A 20,314-nucleotide genomic window follows, 5' to 3' on the forward strand; every position below is an offset into this window, starting at 1 on the left:
GTAGAAGTGTTGATTTAGCTTATTCATGGTTGCCTTGATAGGCTAGCTCCATGAGAGGTTTTGTGATAGATGGACTCCCAAGTCCATATTATCACAAGACATCTGGAGCCAGACCTTTGAGACAATTGTGAAAAAGCCACATAAACACCTCTACTTCATCAGAAGTCTGAGGAGATAAGACATAGGGCAGAAATAGGTTATTCAGCCCATCGAGTCTGCCTGCCATTCAATCATGAGCTGATCCATTTTCTCATTTAGCCCCATTGCCCAGCCATCTCCCAATAATTTTGATGTTGGCATGTTGTTGTATATTCTATTGGTCATCATTGTAATACTGTTCACAGACGAAGTGGAATGACAGGCCACAAGCAACTCAGGATCACCCCTGTGAACTGAATGCAGGTATTCTGCAAAGTGATTATTCAATCTGTCTTTGCTTTCTCCAGTGCAGAGAAGACTTTGCAGGAGGGAGGGTGGAATTGAAACAGCTGTTGGAGTCAGCAGGCTTATACTAGATGTAAGTAGCCAGTCTATCTCCTGTGGTGGAAACAGAGAGATCCAGAAAACAGAGTCAGACTAATAATGTGTGAAGATGAGGTCAGGGTGGAAATTGGCAGCAAAAATAATGAAATTGTTGAGTTTTGCTTGTGTTCAGGAGATGACACCAATACTGTCCATGATGTACCAGAGATAAAATTAAAGTAGTAGGCCTGGATCCCATTAAAAAAAAAGTCACCCATGTGAGTACCCAAAGCTGCATCTTTGATCTGGAGGAATTGAGTGGAAGTGGAAGGAGATGTGAAAACAAGTACAGCCAGGTAAATAAATGCATTGATGAAGGGGAAGTGTGTGTTTTAATTACATATTTTTATTGCTTTTCAGTTATATTAGCCACAACCTTGTAAAGCCCACTTCATCCAAGCTGAAGAAATTGGCATTCTGGTCGAGTTCTGTTTGCCTGCATTCAGTTCATATTCTTCCAACCCATTCTTATTCATCAGTCTATCCAAATGTCTTTTCAATGTTAGAATTGTGCCTGCTTCTCCAGCTTCCGTCAGCTTGTTTTAAATACAGACTACCCTCTGAGTGAAAAAGTTGCCTCTTAGTTCCCTTTAAAATCTCTCCCCTTTCATCCTAAACATTTGCCCTCCAGATCTGGAATCAACTACCCTGGAAATGAGACTGTGAGGATTGACTTTATTCATGCCTCTCATGATTTTATAATTCATCCCTGAGCCTCCAATCCTATTGGGCCATGGTTTTCAACCTTTTCCTTTCCACTCACATACCACCTTAAGTAATCCCTATGCTAACGGTGCCCTGTGATTAGTGAGGGATTACCTTGGATGCCCGGGCCCCCTGTGATCCACCAGCGGTGATTACCCAGTTTCACCACTCTGCCAGCGGCCTATAGAAATGGGCGTTTCAGCCCACACGATGCTTTGCCAGTCGCCGCGTTCAATGGCCATTTCCTGCGTGGGCCCAAGGCATGGGCCACTACAATGTACAATATTTCCAAGTTAGAATAGCATGTTCTTTGGAGAGTGGTGTACCCCTGCTTTTGCTGTCTTGTACTTCAATCTCGAAAAGGTCATGGATTTGGAACGTGCTGTCTATGTAATCTTGATAAGTTGTTGTTGTGCACCCTTCAGGTGATCCAAAATATTCGGTCTCGCGAGAGCTGTGAGTGTCGGGAACCAACTTTGGCGAATGTGTTTAAAAAGGGAGCGGAGGGGAATTTAAGGGTTAAACAGAACAGTGATTGGAGGGTGTGAGTAATACTGCTAAGATAAGGGGCAGTGACAAATCAAAAGAGGGGAAGGTCAAGCGGAGCAGCCAGTGCATGAGTGGCTCAGTGTAGGAGTGGGACTTGGAGGCTTTGCCTCGTGAGGCTTCAGATGAGCTTGATTCCAGCAAGGTAAGAACTTTGTATTTAAACTAAGAATAGATAATGGAGACAGTAACTAGGGCAGTGGAATGCTTCGATTGCAGCATATGGGAAATCTGGGATAGCACAATTGTCCCTGATGACGACACCTGCAAGAGGTGCATCTGGCTGCAGTTTCTGGGATACCAAGTTAGGGAGCTTGAGCTGGATGAACTCAGGATTATTCAGGAGGTAGAGGCACTGATAGAGGGGAGCTTCAGGGAGACAGTCACTCCTAAAAGTCAGCAGGCAGGTAGATGGGTGACTATTTGGAAAGGGAAGAGGAATAGGCAGTCAGAGAAGAGTACACCTGTGGCCGTTCTCCTTAACTGTTTTCGATACTGTTGTGGGGGATGATCTACCAGGGACATGAATCTGTGGACATATCTCTGTGGTCATGTCTCTGGCACTGAGATTGATCCCTCGGCTCAGAAGGGAAGGGGGAGAAGAGGAGAGCAATGGTATTGGGGACTTGTTGGTTAGGCAAATAGATCAGATGTTCTGCAAATGAAATCGAGACTCCCAGATTGCCAGGGACAGGGATGTCTCTGATTGAGCTCACAGTATTCTGGAGGGGGACCAATGACATAGATAGGAGTAGGGATGAGGTCCTGACAAGGGAATTAAGGGAGTTAGGAAAGAAATTAAAAAGCAGGATCTCATGGGTAGTAATCTCAGGATTGCTGTCTGTGCCACGCACCAGAGAGGGTAGGAATAGGAAGTTGTGGCAGATGAATGCATGGCTGAAGAGTTGGTGCCAGAGGCAGGGGTTCAGATTTGTGAATCATTGGGATCTCTTCTGGGGAAGGTCTGACCTGTACAAAAAGGACGGGCTCCACCTGAACTGGAGAGGGACCAATATCCTGGCAGGTAGATTTGCTAGAGCTGTTGGTGAGCTGGGGGGGGAGAGGATTTAATCTAGTTTGGCAGAGGAGTGGGTACCAGAATGAGAGCGCTGAGAGAGAACAGGGTAGAAGGTCGAAAGCATGATGCTATGTGCTCTGAGTTTGTGAGGAAGGACAGACAGGGGACAAAACAAAAGGTAGTCAGTTAGAGAGGTTGAAATGTGTCTATATCAATGCTAGGAGTATTAGGAATAAAGGGGATGAACTTGGAGCATGGATCAGTGTGTGGAACTACGATGTTGTGGCCATTACAGAGACTTGGCTGGAGGAAGGGCAGGATTGGCTGATGCAGGTACGGGGTTTGGGTGTTTTAAAAAGAATAGGATGGGGAGTAGCATTACTGGTCAGGGATAGTATCATGGCTATAAACAGGAAGGACACTGCTGAGGGAGTGCCCACTGAGACAGTGTGGGTGGAAGTTAGAAATAGGAATGAAGTAATCACTATAGGCACCCAAATAGCCCTCGGGACACTGAGGAGCTGATAAGCAGGCAGAGGCTCGAGGGGGTTGGGAGGCTGAGAAGGAGGTGAGAGATTTTGACCCCAGGGGTGGAGGAAATCAGGCAGCACAGTGCCTGCAACTCACAGGAAGTGGCGAGGAGGCAGGGGCAGCGAGAATGAAGATGGCGGTGCGGGAGTCAGCGATGACGGCAGTGAGGAAGACGGCAGAAGCAGGAGAAGAGCGTCGGGAAGCGATGCACAAGAAGAGGGAGAGAGCCAATCATCATGGGTAGGAGAGAAGGAGGGGACTGGGAGCCCCCCATGGACAGTATCAGAGCAATGTTGGAGGTGGTGGTTGAAGCCTCTGAGAAGAGGCTGGAAAGCACTTTGAAAAAATGTCATCAAGGATCTGTCAGTGGAGATATAGGGGAACTGAGGAGGGACATGGGGGATGAGTCTGGAAGGGTACCTAGGGTAGAGGAAAGGGTTAATCAGGTGAAGGAAATTATAGAACAGTTAGAGGGCGATAGGGACATAGCGGTGAAAGATAGGAAATGGATTTGGGATAAGTTACACATGTTACAGAATTATAAAAACATAAAAATAGTAGTGCTCACGGATGGGAGAGACCCCATTATGTTTATTGGGGTGGATCCCTGAGGTATTGGAAATGGGGAGAGGAACTGAAAATAGAAGGCGTTTATCAGTCCCTCTTCCCTAAACTAAGGCTGTGACAGAAGCCCCGTTCGATCCTTGTTGAGCTGAAGCGTTATCAGGATCAGGAATGGATCCTGCGCGCGGTGACAGGGGGACGCGAGACAAAGGGATGGTCCCCTAGAAGTAGAAGGGGGGAAAAATCTTGTTCTTTCTGGATATAAGTGCAGAACTGGTATGAAGGAGAAGGGAATTAGACAAAGCAAAGAAGCAATTTAAAAACAGGGGTGTTGGTTCTACATTATTATATCTGGCAACTTTGAGTGTTTCTTCCGGGGGGCAGGGAGAGGAAGCTTTTCCAGGAACCTAAGGAGGCAGTGAGGTACGCCAATGCGTTAGCCGCAGCCCAAAATGCTCCCCAAGAAAGATGGTGGGGAGGAAGGCCACTGACAGGAAGGGACCTGTGGGCGTGTGTGTGCGTGTGTGTGTGGGAGGGGATAGTTATACTTGTTTCTGATCAGTGTTATGAAGGAGGAAGGTGTGCATGGAGCTTTGAGGGCGGATGGGGTGGTGAGGGATTGATGGATGCCCTAAACCTTGTGAAACTCATTAATTCCTTGGAATAAATAAATGAATAGAATTGATAAAAAGGTTAGAATTGAGTGAAAGACGATTAGGTCTACTTTTTTTTTCTTTCTTCACACTTGTATTTTTTTCCTTCTCTCTTTATTCCTTTTTTTCTTTTCTATCCCTTTTGGGGTTATTATTTGGGGGGGAGGGGGTTGGGAGTTTATATCTTGGGAGTTTTACAAAACCATCATGTATAATGGATTTGATATTACATTATATTTTGTATTTTGGCATGAATACATGCATGGAAAATGTAAATAAAATATTCAAAAAAGGATCATTTGCCCTGACCTTGTCTATCATAATGCCAGATATGCAAGGTATGGGGTACAGATGGCACCTAAATTCACCGCTGTTAGTAAAACCAGAATTTAGTAGCTTTGTTAGAACTCAGATAGAACTGTTCTGTGAGATGAACTGCCCCTCGACTGACAATAATTTTTTTTTCAATTTGGGACACACGGAAAGCTTATTTAAGGGGTCAGATAATTGGATATACTACAGGGATTTTTTTTAAAAGGGGTATATGAGGGAAATTCACAATTTGGACAGCCATAGCTCAACTGGAAAAAGACGACCAGAGATCAGGGTCTGAAGATAAATACAAATATGTTGCAAAGATATAAAATAGAAAGGTTGACTCTAAGGTCGAGGCAACCGAAATCTTGTCGTGGCAGTTGAGGGCGAAAGAGGTCTCGAGGACAACTAATGGAATTCAAACAGGGGAAGGCAAGGTTTCGTATAAACCAAAAGAAATAAATTATACATTTAGTAAGTTCTATGAAGAACTATATAAATCAGAATCAGGGTGGGTTGGGGGAGGGGGCCTTGCTAAAATAGTCAATTTCTTGCTTCCATTGGAACTACCAAATTTGGATCAGAAAGAGAGAGAGGGACTGATGCCCGCTTCTCAAGAGAAGAGATTAAACACCCACTGACCACTCTACAGGCAGGTAAATCCACGGGAAAGGATGGTTCCTGGCAAATTTTATAGACAATTAAAGACCTTTTAATGCCCCTACTTATGAAGGTGGTGGATCAGGGTGCGGAAATGCCTACCCTTCTGGAGTCTTTTCAACAGCAATCATTATGGTGATCCAGAAAAAAGATAGGGATCCATTGAAGCCTGCCTCTATAGGCCTATATCACTGCTGAATGCAGATTATAAAATGATAGCAAAAGCATTGGCAAAACATTTGGCAAAATTAGCATACCCAGATCAGGCTGGATTCGTTTAAAAAAAAGGCAATCTGCAGACAACGTAGCTAGATTACTTAATATAAAACATCTGGTGCAATCACGGGTGGACCCAGGAGTGGTCATATCTCTGGATGCGGAAAAGGCCTTCAACAGATTGGAGTGGGACTTCCTGTTCAAAGTACTGGACAAACATTTATAAATTGGGTGAGGATACTGTGTCATAAATCCCAGGGCAAAATTTTCACAAATGTCTCCAGTGTTCCTGTTGAGTAGACCCAGTAAACAGGGTTACCCATTGTCCCCAGCACTGTCCATACTGGCCATTGAGCAACTAGTGGAAGCTATCAGGTGAGATCCAGACATAAAGGGGTTCAAGGTGGACCAAGCAGAACACAAAATTAATTTATTTGCTGATGATGTCATAGTGTGTTTGATGGGCCCTGGGGAGTCGTTGGACAGACTGAGGACCACATTGGAGGATTATGAGTAAGTCTTGAGGTATAAAGTAAATTTGGACAAAAGCGAGATCATGCTTCTGATGAAAGGGGATTATTGGCCCTCCAACAGGGATTAAGTGGCCACTGGAAGGCATTAAATACTTGGGGATAAAGATGCAATGCATATAAAATATCTCCCCTAGCTCCGGAAGATTGAGGAGGACTTGGTTAATTGGAGAACACTGCCCATAATGGGCAGAGTTAACCGTAGAAGAATAAAGATGACGCCAAGATTACAATATCTTTTCAAACATTGTCCATCCCATTTCCCAAGTGCTTCTTTAAGATCCTCAATGAGTGTTCTCAGAAACTTTTTGTGGAATAGCAAGATGGCTAGGGTCTCCATGGAAAAGTTGACATTGGAATACAAACTAGGGGGCCTAAAACATCCAGATTTTAAGAAATATTATTGGGCGTCCCTAGCAAGGTTTATCACCTCAGTTTTTGAGGGAGGGGTCTGCCTTCCTGGGCACAAATTGGACTACACGCAATAGGGGAAAAGATAGCAGGAGAATTTATATTCAAATGGGACACTACATTAATATCCAAAAAGACAGACAACCCCATACTAAAACATGTATGCCAAACATGTCAAAAAATACATTCATGTATTGAATTGAAGGTGGGGTGGTCTCCATATGCCCTTGACCCAGAACAATTTAATATCCATAACTCTGGGCAATAAAATCCTAGACACCTGGTGCCAGAAAGGGATCAGGTGTATCAAGGATTGTTATGATCAGGAACAGTTGATGTCATTCGAAATATTAGGACCAATAATGATTCTACTGGAATGTGGTGCCATGGCGGTTCTAATTTGACAGGGGAATGTGTAAGTTTATTTCTTAGATGTACTTCTTATTCCAAAGTGAAGGCCCGAAGCTGAGGTTACACCAATCAAGGGAGAGATGGGAGTCAAATTTGGGCACAACAATTGATGAACGGTGGTGGGAAGACCTGTGTCTGAATAGCATCACGCGAATTGTCAATGCCAGATACGTGTGGGTGCAGTATAATTTCCTGTAACAGTTGTATCTCACACCACCAAAATTACATAACTCAAAGCCAGTAATTTTGGAAATGTTCTTTAGATGTGGTGTAGAGGTTGGAACCTTTGTCCACTCTTCATGACTCTGTCTGAAGGTGAGATCCTTCTGGGGGATCTGGGGGACATTCTGAAAAAAATTACATAAGTTGATTTTCCACAGGATTGTACCTTCTTGGAGATTTTCGGGAAATGCAGTTTAGACTGTCCAAGCACCAAATTAAGTTTGTGAAGGTGGCCTCGTCAATAGCCAGGAAGTGTTTAGCGTTGCATGGAAGTCCAACTCTCAGCTTCGTATTGCAGGATGGCATGTGGAATTGCAAGGTTGCATTCCCTGGAGAAGATCATGTATAACTTAAGGAAGAATTATGACACATTCTTTGAAGTGTGGCAGCATATCTAAAGCACATAGGTGCACAGATATGATTTATGTCCACGCCTCCCTCCCCACCCCCTTGAGCCTTGAATAATAAGAAAAAGAAATAAGTCGTTCCATCAGATAAATAAAGGAGAGAGTGAATGGAGGGGGGGGGTGTAGACAACGTGTTTTAATTTTTAATTTTTATTTTTATTGTTTATCCCCTAGCCTTTATTGTTTATTTTTATTAGGTAATTGTATATCTATAAGTTCAAGGAAAAGAGAGGTGAGTGAATAAGGGAAAGGAGAGGGGAAAATGCTGGACTGTACATTGCACAGAAGAAAAATGTACTATATTGATTGTTTGTATTTACATGAGTCTTGAAAATAATTTTTTTTTTTAAAAGGCCGATGGGATGCTGGGCTTCTTTAATAGGGGGATTGAGTTCAGGAGTCGAGAGGTAATGTTGCATCTCGACAAATCTCTAGTGAGACCGCACTTACAGTATTGTGTTCATTTCTGGTCATCTCTTTATAGAAAGGATGTGGAAGCGATGGAGAAGCTGCAGAGGAGATTTACCAATGTGTTGCCTGGATTGGAAAATACATCTTATGAGGCCAGGTTAGTTGGGCTGTGACTTTTTTCTTTGGAGTGTAGAAGGATGAGAGAAGACTTGATAGAGCTCTACAAGATTATGAGAGGCATAGGTAGGGTGGGCAACCAATGCCTTTTTCCCCAGGGCCAGAAGAGTAAACAGCAGAGGGCAGGTATACAATGTGAAAGAAGGGAAGTTTAGGGGAGATATCGGATAAGTTTTTTTAACACAGGGAGTTGTGAGTGTCTGGAATGTCTTGGCAGGGGTCACAGTGGAGGATGAAACATGAGGGGTATTTGAGAGACTCTTAGGCACGTGGTTGAAAGAAAACTAGAGGGTTATGGGGTAGGGAGGGTTTTGTTTTTTTTTAAGGAATATATGGGTCAGCACAGCATAGAGGGCCAAAGGGCCAGTTGCTGTTGTGTGCCAATGGTGGAGTGAGTGAATGGTTCTGCATAGGGTACTTATCAAGTGGGTTGTTGTATCCTGCAAGGTGTCAAGCTTCTTGACCGAGGCAAGTGGAAAGTATTCCTTCACTATCCTAACTTGAGCATTAGTGATGGTGGACAGGCTTTTGAAAATAAGTTACTTTTCACATATTCCTGGCCTCCAGACTTGCTCTTGAAATGTGGCCACTCCACTTCAGTTTCTGTTTAATGGTTACCCACACAGGGGGATTTCGTTATGGCAATGCTGTTTTATATAAGGGGGTGAATTTTGGATTTTCTCTTAACAACTATCATTATTTTCTGGCACTTGTGCAGCATGAATGCTATTTACCTTGTAATAGTTGAGCCCTGGATACTGCTTGGGTCTTGCTGTATTTGGTTGTGGACTCCATCATCTGAGAAGTCACGTATCTGGATGAACATTTTTCAATCATCAGTGAACATCCTTGCTTCTGACCTTACAGTTGAAGGAAGGTCATTGAAGCAGCTGATGTCCTGTGACTGAGATGATTGACCTCCAAGCACCATAACCTCACCAACCTACAAAAGATAAGCTTGTTCGTACTGCCAAGGTCATTGTTGGGTGTGGGTGGCTCGTGGCTGGCAGGATGTTTTGGACCAATGTTTGAGTTGATAGATTCATTGTTACTGTTAAATACATGGTTGGCTGGTACAAAGAGTAGATCTGGATTAGTTAGCAAGAAACAGTGAACTGAAATGTCAACCAGATGACATCTGCTGCCACTCCCACCTGTGTCTCTTCCATGGCCTTGTCGGAGACAAAGTGGTCTGGTAAGCAGAATGCACACTTTCCACTGGTGTGCCTGAGGCTTTCTGTGTAATGTGTTGGAACATGCAACTAAGATGGTTTCATTTTGTTCTGTTTGTTTTACAGCTTTATCAACTGTGCCTTACTAACTTGTAGGGCATCAGAAAGGGCGTGGGCGTAAAATGATGAATGGTGTTGTGTGTTTTGTGTTTCAATAAGTTAGTAAACCTTCTTCGCATGGTTTGATGAGGAAAGCAGGGTGGCATGGAAGAAAGCCTCATTGTACCTCGAAGAACAGGCACTCTGTATAGCAGCGGCTGAGGTGAGGAAGAATCTCTCATGGGTGAACCCACACAGGTTCAAATGACCGGGTGCTGAAGGTCGGTTCAGCCCAGCTGACCAAGCTCCAAATGGACATTTTCAACATCATGTTGCAGCAATTCGCTGTCTCCCCATGTTTCAAAGCAGCCACCTGGTACCCAAGAAAGTGATGGTAACCAGACGAAATGACTGCCGCCCAGAGGCACTGGCGTCTATGATCATAAAGTACTTTGAGCAGCTGGTGATGGAATGCATCAAAGAGCACCTTCCAGTAACATTGGATCCATTCCAGTTTACCTATTATCCAATCTGGACCACGGAAGATGCAATAGACTTGACCCTCCACACCGTCCTTATCCACCGAGAGAATTATGTCTCGTACACCAGGTGTTTTATATTGACTTCAGCTCAGTGTTTAAAATGACAATACCTTAGAGGTTGGTGGATAAACTGTCCACACTGGGACTCAACACATCCCTCTACAAATAGATTCTGGGCTTCCTGACAGAAAGTCCACAGTTTGTCCAGGTTGGCAGAAAAACCTCAAGCCCTATCAAGCTGAGCACTGGCACACTTCGGGGCTATGTTCTCAGCCCACTACTATACATGCTGCCCACTCACTTCTGCACTGCTCGGTTCAGCTCCAAATGAATCATCAAATTTGTGGATGATACAATCGAGGTTGTCTTTGTCAGCAATAATGATGAATCACATTACAGAGAAGAGGTTGAAAGGCTCATAAAATGGTGATGACAGTATCGTAAAATGGTGTGGAGAGGACAAAGGAAATAATTGTTGACTTCAGGAGGAAGAAGGTCGACTATTCTCCACTACACATCAACTATTCCATTATGGAAAGACTGGAGAGCACAAAGTTCCTTGTATTTAAGGGACAACCAATCACTCGCATCACCTCCTCATTAGTCAGGAAGGCGCAGCAGTCCCAACACTTCCTAAGGATGGTGAGGAGGGCAAGGCTATCGACCCTCATTTTGACAATCTTTAACAGGAGCACAGTTGAGAATGTCTTGCCTGGCTACATCATTGTGTGGTATGATAACTACAAAGCATCAGACTGGAAGTCTATACAGAGGATCTTATAAACAGCCGACAGGATCACCGGGGTCTCCCTTTCCTCTGCCATTTAGTCAGGGTGGATCATGTCTCTCCATCCATCACGATCTCTGACCTTCCAAATTGTAATTGTTGCCTCCCCCATTCTCCTTCAGTGAAGGCTCTATGAATCTTTGAGCTGAGATTATAGTTATTGTTGAGTTCATGATAAAACAAGGGAAAAGTTCTGAAGTGGTTTCCCGTTGCCTTCTTCATTTGCAATCTCCATACTGGATGGGTAACCCTGGCCATTGATCAGCAGATTCATCTGCCCAGTGTTTTTAGTTTTGCAACCATAAATTCCAATTTGTGGAATCTGCTTGTAAAAACCATCCACCATCTGCAATCCATGACTTCACGTGACCCTGATTGGGAGGCGAAACAGATACTAAATCTTGCCCAAGGGTGACCTGAAGGCTATTGGATAGAAGGAGTTCCTTCCAGCTCCTTTTGCAGAGCAATTGCGCTGAACTGACAAGAATGCTTTCTTCTAAGATGATGTTTACTGGAGTACTGTCTAAAGAGGGCTCAAGGAATCACAGAAGACCCTTTCCATTACCATCAAAAAGATGGTACAGAAACACCTAGGCTGGGGAATCGCTTCTTCCCACAGTCTGTGAGACTGATAAACAGTATCCTGTTTATGATGTAGCCAGTATCAGTGACAAACATCTGTTACAGGAGAAGTTGGAATGGTGAAGGATAAATATGTCTTTAAAAGAGATAGATTGTGGGGGTTTAGTGTAGGTCACTTCACAAGCAGAGTAACACTTCAAAAAGACATCTCATTTAAAATGCGAGAGCTTTGCTGAAGCAAAACGTTAAGGCTCCAGTTGATTTTGCAGAGACAATGGAACTGCTTTGGAAGGAACAGAGTCCAGGCTGATAAGATCTTTCAAAGACTGGGTTTGGAGCCCTGTAAGAAGTCATATGGTTATCACAAGCAGAGAGAGGAAAAACAAACAGATGACTTCTTTTTTGGAGAGAGAGAGCAGAGTCAGTTCTACAGTAGCAGTTGAAACTGCAAAATGGCACGCTGACAGCTTGTTGAAAACCCCATTATGAAGACGGGTTGTGAGTTCTGAGTTCAGCCTGTTAAAAACACTTGTAGTCCTTACAAGAGGAAATGGCTGGCTGGAGTGTTTCTCCTGAAATAAGGGAAACAAGAGTAACTCTGTGGTGACCTGGAAGAAGAAGTTATCATTTGGAAAACCCATGATGGAGCAAGTTTCTTCAGCAAGACACTGAAGTGGGGAGGAGTCACGTGATGGAGTAGTGGCTCGTCAGGGAATTCCAGCCCTCTCCGGAAAAGTTGAAAAAAAACGCACAAAACACAAAGGTACAAGAGTAAAAATTAAAACAAAGTAAAAATAAAGGTGAGAAGAAAATGGCAGCGAAGAGAGAAAAGTCGAAAACAACGGGAAGAAGAGAAGATGAAAGAACGTCGGAAGAAGAAGGTGAAGGCCTTACCTGTCCGAGGAGGCCCACCGCGGAGAGAGAAGCCCGCTCCCTCAGGTCAGTGGAAGTCCTGAGCTCGGGACTACAAAAATGGCTCGCGGAGCTGAGTAAAAGTGCGCAACCGCGCATGAAAAAAAACACACTGACGGGAGGGGGGAACAGCTGCAGAGTCGATCTCCACAGCTGAGAGTGACAGCTGCAACACCGCAACAGGTGCAGAACATAGAAAATAATGACAACAAGAAAGAAGAGGGTAAAAAGAAAACAAGGAAACAACAGATGGTCAACCCAGAGGAAAAAGAAGAAGAAGAACAGAGAGAAATGGAAGAAGAGAAAGGCAAGACAATGGATATATCTTTTTTTAAAGAATATATGGAATCAGTGAAAGAATGGCAATTACAAGAATTTAATGAGATAAAAAGAAGAATTAAAAGTGCAGAAGAAAAAATGAATAAAATAGAAATGGTCATATCAGAGATAGGAAAAAGAGTGGATAATGTGGAAGAACGAGAAATAATCGTAGAAATGGAAGTAGAGGACTTAAAAGAGAAATTAGAAGAATCTAATAAAAAAGTTAGAGGCACATGAGCTGTTAGCTCAGAAGATAGATATAATGGAAAACTATAATAGAAGAAATAATATAAAGATAGTGGGCCTTAAGGAAGATGAAGAAGGCAAGAATATGAGAGAATTTATAAAAGATTGGATCCCCAGGGTCCTAGGAAGACCAGAATTACAGGAAGAAATGGAAATAGAGAGGGCACATAAAACATTAGCCCCGAAACCACAACCGCAGCAAAAACCAAGATCCATTTTAGTAAAATTCTTAAGATATACAACAAGAGAAAATATATTGGAGAAAGCAATGAAGAAAATAAGAGAAGACAAAAAGCCACTGGAATACAAAGGTCAAAAAAATTTTTTCTATCCAGACATAAGTTTTGAACTCCTGAAGAAGAGGAAGGAGTTCAATACAGCAAAAACGATCTTATGGAAAAAAGGATATAAATTTATGTTAAAGTACCCAACGGTACTTAAAATAGTTATTCCAGGGCAACAAAACAGACTATTCTCGGATCCAGAGGAAGCAAGAATATTTGCAGAACAACTACAAAACAAGCAGAGAGTTGAAGACATGTAATGAGAGTAAAAATGACCACGAACTATATGTATGTGTGTGTGTGTATATATATATATATATATATATATAGATGTGTATGTATATATGTGTATACATGAGTGTATCCGTATTTAGAGGAAAATATATAGAGTATAGATAAGAATTAATAAGGGAATGAAAGGGAATAGAGGGAATAAGGAGGGAATTAAAAGAGTGACCTTTGTTATATATGAAAATTGAAATCTTTTCCGGGGGGGGCTGGGTGGGGAGGAGTTAAGGTCACTGCAAAATCAGTTGACGCTTGCGAGTGAATTCGCAAATCCAAATGGAGAGGGGAGATGTGGTTGCCCAACAAGGGATAAAGGGCAACTCATGAGGGGGAGGGGAGAATGGGGTTAAAGAAGTTTTAAATAGGAGAATAAGGAAAATGTTTGATGTTTTAGAAATGTTGTCTTATAAAGTGTTCAAAACAAGAAAGCAGAAATGGATAAGAAGGAAAGGTGATGATGGAGAAACGGAAAGGGAAGATAAACAAATTATGAAATGGCTACGTTGAACTATATGACTTTAAATATTAACGGAATACATAACCAAATCAAAAGGAAGAAACTGCTAAATTTACTGAAAAAAGAAAAAATTGATATAGCATTTGTGCAAGAAACGCATTTAACTGAATTGGAGCACAAGAAATTAAAGAGAGATTGGGTAGGACATGTAACAGCAGCGTCGTATAATTCAAAAGTAAGAGGAGTATCTATATTAATCAGTAAAAATATACCAATTAAAATAGAAGAGGAAATAATAGATCCAGCAGGGAGATATGTAATGATAAAATTTCAGATATATTCGGAGTTTTGGAATCTACTCAATGTATATTCACCTAACGAAGAAGATCAAAAATTTATGCAAGATATTTTTTTGAAGATAGCAGACACAGAAGGGAACATACTAATAGGAGGGGATTTCAACCTTAATTTGGATTCAAATATGGATAAAACTGGGAAAAAAATTAACAGAAAGAACAAAGTAACCAAATTTATAATTAAATCGATGCAAGAAATGCAACTTTTGGATATATGGAGGAAACAACACCCAAAGGAAAAGGAATATTCATATTATTCGGGTAGACATAAAATATACTCAAGAATAGACCTATTTCTGTTATCAGCTCGTATGCAAGATAGAGTAAGAAAAACAGAATATAAAGCTAGAGTATTATCGGACCATTCACCCTTGATATTGACAATAGAGTTAGAGGACATCCCTCCGAGAATGTATAGATGGAGATTAAACTCCATGCTACTTAAAAGGCAGGATTTTAGAGAATTCATTGAAAGACAAATTAAAATGTACTTTGAAATAAATACGGAATCAGTGAAAGATAAGTTTATACTATGGGATGCAATGAAAGCGTTCATTAGAGGGCAAATAATAAGTTATGTAACCAAGATGAAGAAGGGCTATAATCAGGAAACAGAGCAGTTGGAAAGGGAAATAGTAAATATAGAAAAAGAATTAGCAATGAAGGAAGATACAACTAAAAGAAGAGAATTGGCAGATAAAAAAATAAAATATGAAACACTACAAACATATAAGGTGGAGAAGAACATAATGAAGACAAAACAGAAATATTATGAACTAGGGGAAAAAACACACAAAATTCGAGCATGGCAGCTTAAGACAGAACAAGCTAAGAAAATGGTATTTGCATCAAGGAAAAAAGACAAACAAATCACATATAATCCAACGGAGATCAATGAAAACTTTAGAGAATTCTATGAACAATTATACCAAACAGAAAACGAAGGGAAAGAATGGAAAATAGATGAATTTCTAACTAAAATTGAACTACCAAAACTACAAATAGAGGAACAAAATAAATTAACAGAACCATTTGAAGTAGTAGAAATACAAGAGATAATAAAAAAACTACCAAATAATAAAACACCAGGAGAGGATGGATTCCCAATAGAATTCTATAAAACATTTAAAGATTTATTAATTCGTCCCCTCCTGGAAGTAATCAACCAGATTGACAAAACACAAAGCTTACCAGATTCATGTAAAACAGCAATAATTACAGTAATACCAAAGCAAGGGAAAGATCCACTCGCACCAGCGTCATATAGACCAATATCATTACTTAACACAGATTATAAGATAATAGCTAAACTATTAGCAAACAGATTAGCAGATTATGTACCTAAAATGGTAAATCTAGACCAAACTGGATTTATTAAAAAAAGATGGACAACAGACAATATTTGTAAATTTATTAACTTAATTCATGCAGTAGAAGGGAGTAAAGCGCCAACAGTAGCAGTTGCTTTAGACGCAGAGAAGGCCTTTGACAGAGTAGAATGGAATTATTTATTCAAAGTATTGCAAAAATTCAGTTTACCAGAGAAGTATATTAATTGGATTAAAGCATTATATAAGGGGCCATTGGCGAAAGTGACAGTAAATGGATATATATCAAAGCAATTTAATTTAAGCAGATCAACAAGGCAGGGATGCCCACTATCACCCTTATTGTTCGCGTTAGCTATAGAACCACTAGCAGAATTGATAAGAACAGAAAATAATATAAAAGGGAAAAAATAAAAGACAAGGAATATAAAATCAGTTTATTAGCGGATGATGTTATAGTATACTTAACAGAACCAGAACTATCAATAAAAGAATTATATAAGAAATTGAAGGAATATGGAGAAGTGTCGGGTTACAAGATTAATGTAAATAAAAGTGAAGCAATGCCAATGAATAATGCGGATTTCTCAAAATTTAAGAAAGAATCACCATTCAGATGGCAAATGCAAGCAATAAGATACCTAGGTATACAAATAAATAAAAATCTCGGCCATCTATATAAACTCAATTATTATCCACTAATGAAAAAATTACAGGGCGATTTAGAGCATTGGAAAGATTTACCACTAACACTAATAGGAAGGATAAACTGTATTAAAATGAACATTTTCCCAAGGATACAATACCTATTTCAGGCATTGCCAATACACTTGACGGAGAAATTCTTCAAGGAGTTAAAGAAAATAATAAGGAAATTTTTATGGAAAGGGGGGGAAACCGAGGATAGCACTAGATAAATTAACAGAATGGTATAAACAAGGAGGCTTACAACTGCCAAACTTTAAAAATTATTATAGAGCCGCACATTTAAGATACCTATCAGATTTTTACCAAACAAGGGAAAAGCCAGATTGGACTAGATTAGAACTAGATAAAATAGGGGAAAAGATACCTGAACACATATTATATAAATGGGATGAAAAATTGGTACAACGTAGGAGTTCTCCAGTATTACATCATCTGCTCAATATTTGGAAGAAGATTCATGAAGAATGGAATAAAACAAATTACCAATTACCAAAACTAATAATGACGCAAAATCAGTTACTCCCTTTTACAATAGATAACCTTTCCTTTAGAGAATGGGAGAAAAAAGGGATCAAAAGAAGAGAAAATTGTTTTTCAGGAAATAGATTATTATCCTTTGAACAAATGAAAGATAAATATAATATAACTCAAGATACAGTGTTGGCATATTACCAACTGAGATCCTTCTTGAAGGACAAATTAGGAAGCAGTCTGAGGTTACCAGAGGGAAGTAACTTTGAATATGTGATTACAGATACAATGATAATCAAAAGATTTATAACAAATATGTATATTAAACTGCAAGAAAAGGAGAATGAGGAAACAAATGGTAAAACTAAACAAAAATGGGAACAAGATTTAAATATAAAGATAAAGAAGGAAACATGGCGAAGTTATGCTCTGGAACGATGAGAAATACAATAAATATGAGGTTACGTATGATACAATATAACTGGATACACAGGCTATACATTACACCTCAAAAGTTAAATAAATGGGACCCAACAGTATCTGACAGATGTTTTCGTTGTAAAAAAGAAATGGGAACAATAATTCATGCAATCTGGACATGTGAGAAAATAGAAAAATTTTGGGAAGATCTAAACCAGATATTAAATAAAATTACTGAAAACAATATACCAAAAAACCCAGAGATCTTCCTCCTAAGTAACATAAAAAACAAAGAATTTGGACTTGATTTGGATGGTGCACAAAAAAGATTTGTTAAGATAGCTCTAGCCGTAGCAGAAAAATGTATTATGTCAACCTGGAAATTGGAAGATAATTTGAAAATACAACAATGGTATATAGAAATGAATAAAAGTATTCCATTAGAAAAAATAACATATAGTTTAAGAAATAATATTGAAATATTTGAACAAATATGGGAACCATACCTGAAACACAATAGAGAAAACCTAACGGGGACATTTACCACCTAAATTAACGAAAGGAGAAGGAAATGAAAAGAATTGACTCAGTGGAATTTCTTGTTTATTTTTATTGAATGACAACATTGTTTGACTGGTTTAATATATCTTAGATTTTGTACTTTAAATGAATGGGGGGGAGGTAGGGAGGGTGGGATGGGAGGAGGGAGGGGGGGGAGAAAATGACACTGTATATATTTGAAAAGGAAAATGTATGTATCTTGGTCAATGTGTTTTATGGTGTGAAAAATAAAAAAAATTTAAAAAAGCAAGACACTGAAGTGACTGATCGGAAGAAACCAGTTTGGGCGTGTCCAACGAACAACAAATTTCTCAATTAAACCAATAAGAACCTTCCTGAGCGGTAAACATTTAACTTTAAGCACCAGAGTCTGGTGAAAATTCATAAATGTTAAATTCTGTGCACAGTATAAGAATTGCCTGATACCAGTGAACTTGGAGGAATGAGAAGTGAGATTGGACTGTGAATCAGAGAACTTTCCTGAACATTACATACACGTGCACTTAGAATTAGAAGTGGGTTAAGTTAGGTTAAGAGTAATAAGTTTAAGATTGATCCGATTACTATGTTTAAAGAAAATTAAAAGGAACTTTTGTTTAAGTAACCATTTGTCTTGGTGAATTTCTATTGCGGCTGGGTTTTGGAATCTTTTGGGTTTGTAACACATCCCAAATATTTATATATTTGTTTTGATTATTTTATGTGATCTTTATGTACTGTGTGTTGTGTGTTTTTCTGTGTGTACCATAGTCTTGGAGAACACTGTTTTGTTGGGTTGTTTCATTAAATAAGATAATAATAAACTTGAACTTAAAATTAACCCTCTGAATTCTGCCACTTTTATTCTTGTGCAGAGATAGTAACAGAGGCAATTCTGGAGTAGACCATACCGAATCCCATAAAATAAAGAATGTGCAAGATGATAAGGTTGGAGGAGATTTTGAGATATGGAAGCACAAGGCCAAGGAAGAATTTGAATGTAAGAGCAATTTTTTCAAAAATAAGTCCCCCTTACCGGAACTCAGCAAAGGGAGAGGCACCAGATAGATCAATGAGATTTATATGAATGAGAACACAGACAGTTAATTTTTGGAAAAATTCCAGGTGTTCAAGGGTATAACACAGGAGAAAAGACAGAAGTTCCTTAAAATAGAATTGGCATGTCCAGAGGTAAAGGCATGGGCAATGGTTTGACAACAGATAAATACAAGGCTGTGACTTAACTGAAATCAAGCAGCTTTAATGTTGGCCCAGTTATATTGTGGTTCAATTTATCAAAGTATGGGCGTGGCTTTTCTGATCATATCTTCTGTATGCTTCGTTTCAAGGCTGTTAGGAGTGAATGGTTCACATTAACACTAGCTTTATGTTCACCAAGGGCGGCATGTAGACCGCTTTCAGTATGGTTGATAGGAATTCCTGCGGCAAATATTTGGGATGTCACTTCACAGCTAGATATTCCAGGTCTATGATGCAGGAACTCACCAGGTCTGCTCTATCTGAACACCGTGTGCAGGAGCAGACACCTCTCCATCTTCCCTTTCCTGAGGACGCTGTCTAGTCCATCTGATGGATTGATAAATCCTCTTGTTCCACAGCACAGTCAGGAAGGTATGAGGCACATTTCTGTCAAACAAAGCACACAGCAGTATTTCAACTTTGCAAATTAAGCCTTGTATTCAATGGCATGGATATTTGCCAGGAGTATGCTGGAGAGGGAAGACTGGCCCAACTCTCTCACAATTTTGATCCACACATCGTCAGGGCCCATGTTTATGCTAATGATGAATAAATTCTATTGGGAAATCCCTTGCATTTATACTACAGTAGTATCTATTACTGTTAATTTTATTGTTATAGTTATAATTATAATTGGGCCCTTATATGGTCCTAATATGGGTGCCATATCTTGATAAATATGTCATATTTGTTCTTTAAGTTGTTTGTAATTTTTTTCCATAGGTATGCAACTATTCATCTCAGCACTTCATTGTGCTATATGCAGAGGGGAGTCAGATTTCCAAGTAATTGCAATACATTTCTGTAGCGTGAATAAAAGCTCTCACAACTGGAGGGAGAACAAATGCTTTTATTAGCTTGTAACTAAGGGTAGGGTCTCACAGAAGTCTTCAGAAGAGTTCTGGGTTTAGGCGGGAAACCAGGGTTATATGTGAGCAGATGGAGGTGGGGCCAGCCATCAGCATAACACACTACCAGTGAATCCCAGTTCACTGCATTCACCCCTTCCTGTAGAATTTAGGGTCTGTAAATGAAGTCAGAGAATGTGGGTTCAGAAAAAAATGGTTGAAAAATATACATTTATTTGCAAATTTACAGATTTAAGTGGTCCCCGGGTCTGGAGAACATGGAGCGCCTTGGCACCGGGGGGCCTTGGACTCCTTGGGTCTCCTGGTCCCCTTGTGAGGGAGGAGAGGTGGGCTGAGTCTCCGGCTCAAAGGTGGAGGGGGAAGCACTTTCCTC

This window comes from Narcine bancroftii, chromosome 2 (genome assembly GCF_036971445.1).
Source record: "Narcine bancroftii isolate sNarBan1 chromosome 2, sNarBan1.hap1, whole genome shotgun sequence".
Lineage (NCBI taxonomy): Eukaryota > Metazoa > Chordata > Chondrichthyes > Torpediniformes > Narcinidae > Narcine > Narcine bancroftii.